This window comes from Grammomys surdaster, unplaced genomic scaffold (genome assembly GCF_004785775.1).
Source record: "Grammomys surdaster isolate TR1022 unplaced genomic scaffold, NIH_TR_1.0 171, whole genome shotgun sequence".
In the NCBI taxonomy this organism is placed as follows: Eukaryota; Metazoa; Chordata; class Mammalia; order Rodentia; family Muridae; genus Grammomys; species Grammomys surdaster.
Genome location: NW_021604619.1, coordinates 14,845 through 22,200, shown reverse-complemented (window position 1 = coordinate 22,200; position 7,356 = coordinate 14,845). Strand labels below are relative to the sequence as shown.

At 44.5% G+C, this 7,356-nt stretch overlaps 1 pseudogene; it reads right to left on the bottom strand.

Moving 5' to 3' along the window:
- Positions 1-4,528: 4,528 nt before the first annotated feature.
- Positions 4,529-7,356, bottom strand: part of LOC114621039 — a 12,016-nt pseudogene continuing 9,188 nt past the window's right edge.

Below are 7,356 nucleotides of genomic sequence, written 5' to 3'. Positions count from 1 at the left end.
ATATATATATATATATATATATATATATATATATATATATATATATAATTTTCATGATCTGCCTATAGTCCTGAGGACATTTATTTTCACATATGAAGTCTTAAAAGTGAATGCAGTCAAGGGTAGAATTCATTCTGCCCTGAAACTCTCTCTGCTCTCAACAAGCTGGTATTAACCAGTCCTGTGTCAGTACATGAAGCTGTCCTGGCATCAAGCTGTTTATCCTGTCTAGGAAAGCTGTGGGGCCAGAATTCTCGTAACTTTACCTCTCGGTACACACATGCAAACACACACACGATATGTATATATTTCACACACATGTACACACACATTCACACTCACACACAGAAATATATATATATATATATATATATATATATATATATACATATATATATATACATTACACATATGTACACACACAAACACACACATACAAACACACACAAGACACACACACACTCCAAACCCATGCTGTAAACTACATTGTATCCCCAGGCTTGCCCAATAGACCAACTGTGTCAGTCAGGTCCTTTCCATCAATAAGCTTGTCACAGAGGCTCTCCACTTCTCAAATGCCCTTCACTGTGACGCTCTTACCCCACCGGATGTCACCTCTCACATTGCTCAGCAAGTTCATCGAGGGTGGTGACTATTTCTCCTGAGTTAATCTTAATTTTGAGTTGGAAACAGAACAGTTTGGAGGTTTTGTTTGCTTGTTTGCTATCTAGCTGAGCCTTCTTGGAGTGTTAGGCTTAAACAGAAACAGTGATCTTCCCAGGCTGGTGCCCAGACCTGGGTGAGCACCGCTTGAGAGAGCATTAGAAGAGCAGCTCTCAAAACTGACTCCAAAGCCAGTAACTCTGGAAACCTGGAGGTAGGGCTCAGTGCTCATGTCCCCAGAAGCTCTAGTGCAGGAAGTTTGAGAGTCTGTGCTACACTTGATCCTACACAACAGACACTCAGAACTCTTCCTCCAAAGTCACTTCTAAGCCTCAGTGAAATCTCTTATCTGTGAGCCCCAGTGATATAAAAACATGAAGTTCCAATATATCTCAGCACAGAGAAAAAAGGCTCTCATTACCAAAAAGAGAAAGGGGGAGGTGGTGGGTCTTGTGCTGGGCGGGGGGGGGGGGAGAAGTGACTGGACCAAAACCACACTGAAAGTCAGCAGGGGAAACACCAAACCTGGCATCTCCATGTTTGGCATATACAGTTTGTGATGGCATCGTCTGTGTTCCAATAAGCTTGCCAGCATTGGCTTGGCATTTCTTGCCACCCACAGCACATGTGACCTCTCTCTTGGGCCAGCTTCACTCTGGGCCTGACATTTCCCATACTGTCACCTTCACAGCTCACGCAGTTACCTCCAGGGACTTTTTGCAGAGAATATGACCCAGTCACATATGGCCTGGCTTCAGCAGCCTTTCTGATGCCGGGAAGAGGGAATGAAAATCTACAAGACACCATCACAGTCTGGACTCAAGTGTTTAGGGCTATGTAAGAAGTCTTCAGAAAATGCTATTTCTCCACAGACTATGGGTGGGGTGTGTTCAGGAACTAAATGAAGAGATGGTAGGAGGAGGGAACTACATAAGGACAGCCATGTTTGTTCTTCCAACGAGTTCCTCGTGAAGCAGAAACCCAGGAGACATGCACTTGTGAACACCCCCAGATCATCTGATTGTGGGAACCCCTTCCTATCCTTCCTCTGTGGTACTGGTGCCTGGTTTCAAAAATGACTTTCACATGTCTTTGATCTCGACCTAATAACCAAAGAATAAATACCCTCTGCTCAAGCTACCTGATGCACCACTCCTAGTCCTGGATGAGCCCTAAGTGGGGGACCTTTTAAATGGGATGACAGTTGTAGAGCCTGGAAAGGGAAGCCAAGGCACAGAGACAATGCTCTGCCTCCCTCATCAAAGTCCATTTGAAGTCCAGAGCTGTGGTGTTTGCTGCCCCTTAAGTCACAGTAAATCATTTCTCTATGGAGGACAGCAGGGAGACTTACACAGCTCCTTAAAGTCAGCTGTGAAGATCCACACAGCTCCCCTCTTCCCTTTCATGGCCAAGATGGTGTTTTTATCCTTCGCTCTTCCAGAAGAGGGTGCTAGCAGGCACTGGCAGGGCATATGGGTTGGTCAATACCTCCAATTACATGAGCTGAGATTCAGGCCTGGTGATAGAGGCAAAAATAGAAACAACAGAAGCCAAAACAGTTGTGTCTGTCTGGGCCGCCAGCCATAACCATGTGTGATCAGAGTCAGAATGGACCAAACAATGCTTGGTAAAGGGTCCCTCAGACCTACTCTGTATTCTAATAGCAGGCAGCTACCTGCAGCCCTTTCAGGACACACAGGCCAGCTAATTTTGATAAGCCTTACTAGCTCAATGGCTGGAAACTTCCAAACCTTCCCGAGGCTAGCACACACTCCTTTCTAGTATTCCTGAGATAATATCTTTTAAAATCTATATTTCACCTCTGTTATTCCAGACTCAATCGAGGAGTGGCCCTTAGGGACACTTTCCTGGATTCTTACATGTTGGTGGGCTTTAACTCTGCTTTCTGTGCCTGGTGACTCTGTCCTTCTTCCCCACTCTGTAGGTCCCTTCCCTGCAAAATCTAAAAGACCTGTTTCTATCTCCCTGCCAAGCCATTGGCTGTATGGAAATTCTTTATTACCAGTCAAAGTCAGCTGACAGCAGGGACCCTCACAGGAGATGTCTCAGTGAAAAGCCTGCCTGTGACCATGAAAGGAAAATCCTGTTGCCAGCATTGATGTATGAAGAGTAATTGGAGTATAATATAACATCCCAACAAGGGTCAAACAGCTACTAACAGACGGAGATGGAATTCTAAACCAGGCAGATGCCTGGTGTGGGGTGGCACGCCTTTAATTAGAGGGCTAGGATGGGCAGAGGAGGGAAATAGTTGAGAAACCAAGGTAGGCTTGGGCTATGTAGCAAGTTTCAACACAGTGAGAGCTACAGATTGAGACCACGACACAAACAAACAAACAAACAAAAATATCCACCTACCACCACCCAAATCCCCAAACCAACCCATGCAGTCAGGCCTAGAGCTTGTATCCTTGTCCTTGTTACTGTGAAGCCTCAGATAATGGCCTCTGATTGTGCCCGGAGACTGCGAGCATTGGATCTACATGAAAGACTAGGACTCCTTTCTCAGAGTCTTGCCATTTGTTCTTCAGGAGCTGGGGGACTGACCTGGAGTAGCAATAGAAGGTCTTTCCTCAGTAACAGGATCCTGAGGTGGAGGTGCCACAGGATGAGAAAGGTAGAAAGGATAAAAGCTAGGGGGAAAGGGGGAAGGTCTTGCAGAAGCTTTGTCTTAGGCCTAGAACACTTATCAATGAGTGCAGCACTGTATCACTGTTTCCAGGGGAGACATGGGACAGAGTCAGCAGATTCCATCGTACAATCGGACAAAGTCAGGAAATGGGAGGCCAAGAAAACAATGTTGCCCAAAGGGAACCCAGGGTATCTCAAGAGATGTCCCAGCACATACCATCCACAAAAACAAGATAAGTTAATTCCTTCAAGGCTTAGGGCTAAGCCCCAGACTGTCCTTGTCAAGTCTGCTCCTGAGCAAGGACACAGAGCTAGGCTCCTTTGTCCTTTCCTCAGGGGCTCTCAGAAAGACTTTGATGTGCCGGGATAAATGGATTTTATTATGTATCCTATTTGATTTCTTTCCCCTCTTTCTGAGCTCTCCGGAATCTTTCTTCCTCACAGAACTGATGATCATCTTAAACAAAAATGGTCTGTACAGATAGATATACATACTAAATTGGGGTCATACTAAATTGCCCATAATCTGATTAGTATCCTATAAGAAGAGGGCTAGACACACACACACACACACACACACACACACACACACACACACTGCAATGCTACAGATTTGGGTTATAATCAACAAACCAAGGAATTTCAGCATGGCTGGCTACAAAAAGGTGCTAGGAAGGGGCAAAGAGGGATCCTTCCTGAAAGCCAAAGAGAGAGCCTGGAACTTCTAAGATTTCGATTTCAGACATACCCCTCCCCCCCAGGACTGTGGGACAATAAACCTATAGTATTTTAAGACATATGGTTTGTATTCATTGTTCTAGAAGCCCTTGAAATGGGACTCACAGAATGTCTAATTCTGTATTAGGAATACCTGAGTTTTTATTACTTTTGTAATAATAAATTCAGAGCTTCGGGAGCAGGATGATTGACTGTGTCCATCATATAAATCATTCATGCAGCCCCAGGAGAAATGATTGCTTTATATTTAACATAAATATATTGTTTGAGTTTTTAACTTAAAGCAAGATTAATTAGTTGAAAGAAAACAGTTCTTTACAGTGTGAGAGAATGCATACACGTGTGTACTTAGTCAGGAAGGTCACTGTCCCTATGAAAGGATCCTTTTGCATAAGACAGACTTTGACTTAGGATTTCTCCTCTGTTTGACAGGGACATTACAACTATTTCATGACAATGTATGAATACTCCAGAGTCTACAAAGCTTGTTTGGATTTTATTGAAATTGAAAGTAATATCAGAGGAAGTGATCATAATTGCAATTTTGACTACAACCAAATACCAACCTAAGCAATTCCTCCTCAGTCAGGTCTATATGAATTAATACAGGAGCCTTAGAAAACATGTTAGTCTCCCAATAAGCAGGGTCAAGCTTTAGTCAAAACACTTCATTGTTACAAAGTTCTAGAAGGCTGGCTTTGTCGGTACAACATATTCACAGCGGATTGTATTTACCAAAAATATTATCTGAAATTTCTACACATTTCGCATCATCAAAAGGCTTCCTCTGGCTGCCAGGCTCAAGAAACTTCTTCACTGTGGGGAGGTTGCTGACTCTGGTTCTCAGTGCCTGCAACAAACAAATCAGAGCCTCAGAGAGCAGCTGAAGAAAGAATTATTGTTGGCCCAGCCCTGTGCCCCTGCCAGTCAAAAACCAACCCAGCCCCTCCATCAGCACCAGGGTGGAGGTGGGAGACAGACACCCAGAGAGAATGAAGATGAGAGGAAGGAGATGGAGCTTTGTCCCAACATATCTTAAAGATTCATTTTATTCAAGATGTTCCCTCTTTTTCTTTGGACTTTAATCCATCAGGCTCATCACTTATGTAGACTTTAAGCATGAACAATTTCTCAGATACTGATACATAGACACACCCTAATAGATAAAAATGATCATTTGGGATAATAGAGTCAGAAATGGTGGTAGAAACAAGAACCGGAAAACCTGGATCCCATCAATACCAACCTTCACTGAGAAAGAAAACTGGGAGTATCAGGGACTGGCAGTGTGGCCCAGTGGTACAGCATGTGCCTCTTATATGCCACGTTTACTCACGAACACCATGAAAAACAAAGGCAAATAAAGAGAGTGGGAGGGCTTAGGAATGGCTCAGTGGGCAAAGTGCCTGCTCTGCAAGCGTGAGGACAGGAGTTTGGATCCCCCGACCCACATTTGAGCTAGGAGAGAAGTATGTGTTTCTGCCCCAGTGCTGTGGTGCGCAGGGTGGAGACAGACAGCTCTGAAGTCCATTGGTCAGCCAGCCTAGCTGAACTGATGAGCTCCAGGCTCAGTGACAGACTCTACCTCGAACAATAAATAAATAAACGAATAAATAAATAAATAAATAAATAAATAAATAAATAAATAAATAGATAATAGAAAGATGGAATGTGATCCAGGAATGGAGGTCACTGTGGAGAGAAAGACAGTGTTCGTTAATGTAGAAGCCTGAAAAAAACCTCTGCAGACACATTCAGTGTGGAAGGACAAGGCTACACCTTTGATAGAGAGAATCCCATTGAAATCAGGATCAAATACAAGGTGGGAGAGGGTGTGGGGAGAGTGAGGTACTGGGTTCTGTCCATTATACAAGACAAAGTATGTGTCCTGAGAGAGCATCCACCTCAGACTTCCTCATGTGACAGGATGCTTTTCATGTCTTGGAACCTGGGTCTAAAATCTCATTTTGTAGGTATGGCTGGAGGAGAGGGGTAGTTGTGAAGGCAGGGAGAAACTGGAATGCCGTGGGTTGTTCTGATGCTGTTTGTATTCTGATGTGAATTTCCTCACGAGGGGTTGTCCCCAATGAGCATCATGTACTCAGGTGATCTCATGTGAATCTTCTCCCCATTTTAACTGGTCAATAAAGGTTAGAGCCTGTGAGTGGGCAGTGGAGGGGAAAGGTGGAACTGGAGGTTTGAGAGTCAGGGCAGGTAGAGAGGAAAAGAGCACAGGAGAGGAAGGAGAGAGGACAGAGGAAGAGGAGGAGGAAGCCATGATGGACTAGAACCATGTAGCCAGGAGAAACTGAAAGTAACAAGGGGTGTTGCAGCTGGGTATAAGGTAGTATAGTGTTAGAGCTTCCCAATGTAAGCATATAGTTTATAATTATAATAACTGGGTTGTGTGTTTTTATACGGGCTTATTGGGGCTGGAGATTCCAGCAACACTGGAACTTACATCACTGTTAACCTTCTGGTTAAAATACTGGATTCAATGGCATAAGTAAGATATGGGCTGTCCTATATGAAACAGAGTACCTTCAGCAGAGGGAAGCTGTCCATAACGCTGGTGTCGAGCTCTTCCACATGGTAGAGCATTTGAACCACGTAAATATCCGCCTTGCTCAGCCTGTTGCCAACGAGATAATCTTGTCCATGGCTCTTCAACACCTGAGGAATTCAAGATGTGAGTTGGATCTTGAGGACAACTGATGTCAGAATGGGGCCTCTTGAGTTCTCCTGAGCCGCTCATATCAAATGCTCCTTCGCTGCCCTGTCAGGTGCTGATGGGGCCCATGCTTGTCTCTAGGCCCTGGCTCATGATAAAATCAAGAAGCAGATCTCTGACCATATGTTATCTGTCCTTCACTACATCTTAGAGACGTGACAAGCTCCTAGCTCCAGAGGCATCATTTCTTCCTACCCATCCTAAAGCCCCGACATTTTGGGGGTGGCCCAGGTATACTCTGTAGTCTCTGTGGGAAGTGGCTTCACTGTGTGACTGCACCCTTCACACATGTATAGACCGTTTCAGTGACTACCTTCCTCCTCATTCTGCTTCCCAGTGTTCTCATGTCTTTGGCATCTACAGTAAGCCTGAACTGTCATCTCTGCAACATTGGCTCAGGCTCTTTATGCTCTGGGATCCTCAGCACTGCTGAAGCATCACAGGGTTAACTAAATCCATGGCTACAATTAGTTTCCAAATGCTAGGAAAGAAATAGCATGGTTAGCTGGTGGAAAGAAGGGTGTGTGGGCAGAGATGAGGAGGGATGGATATATACAACAAAGCCAGCACCA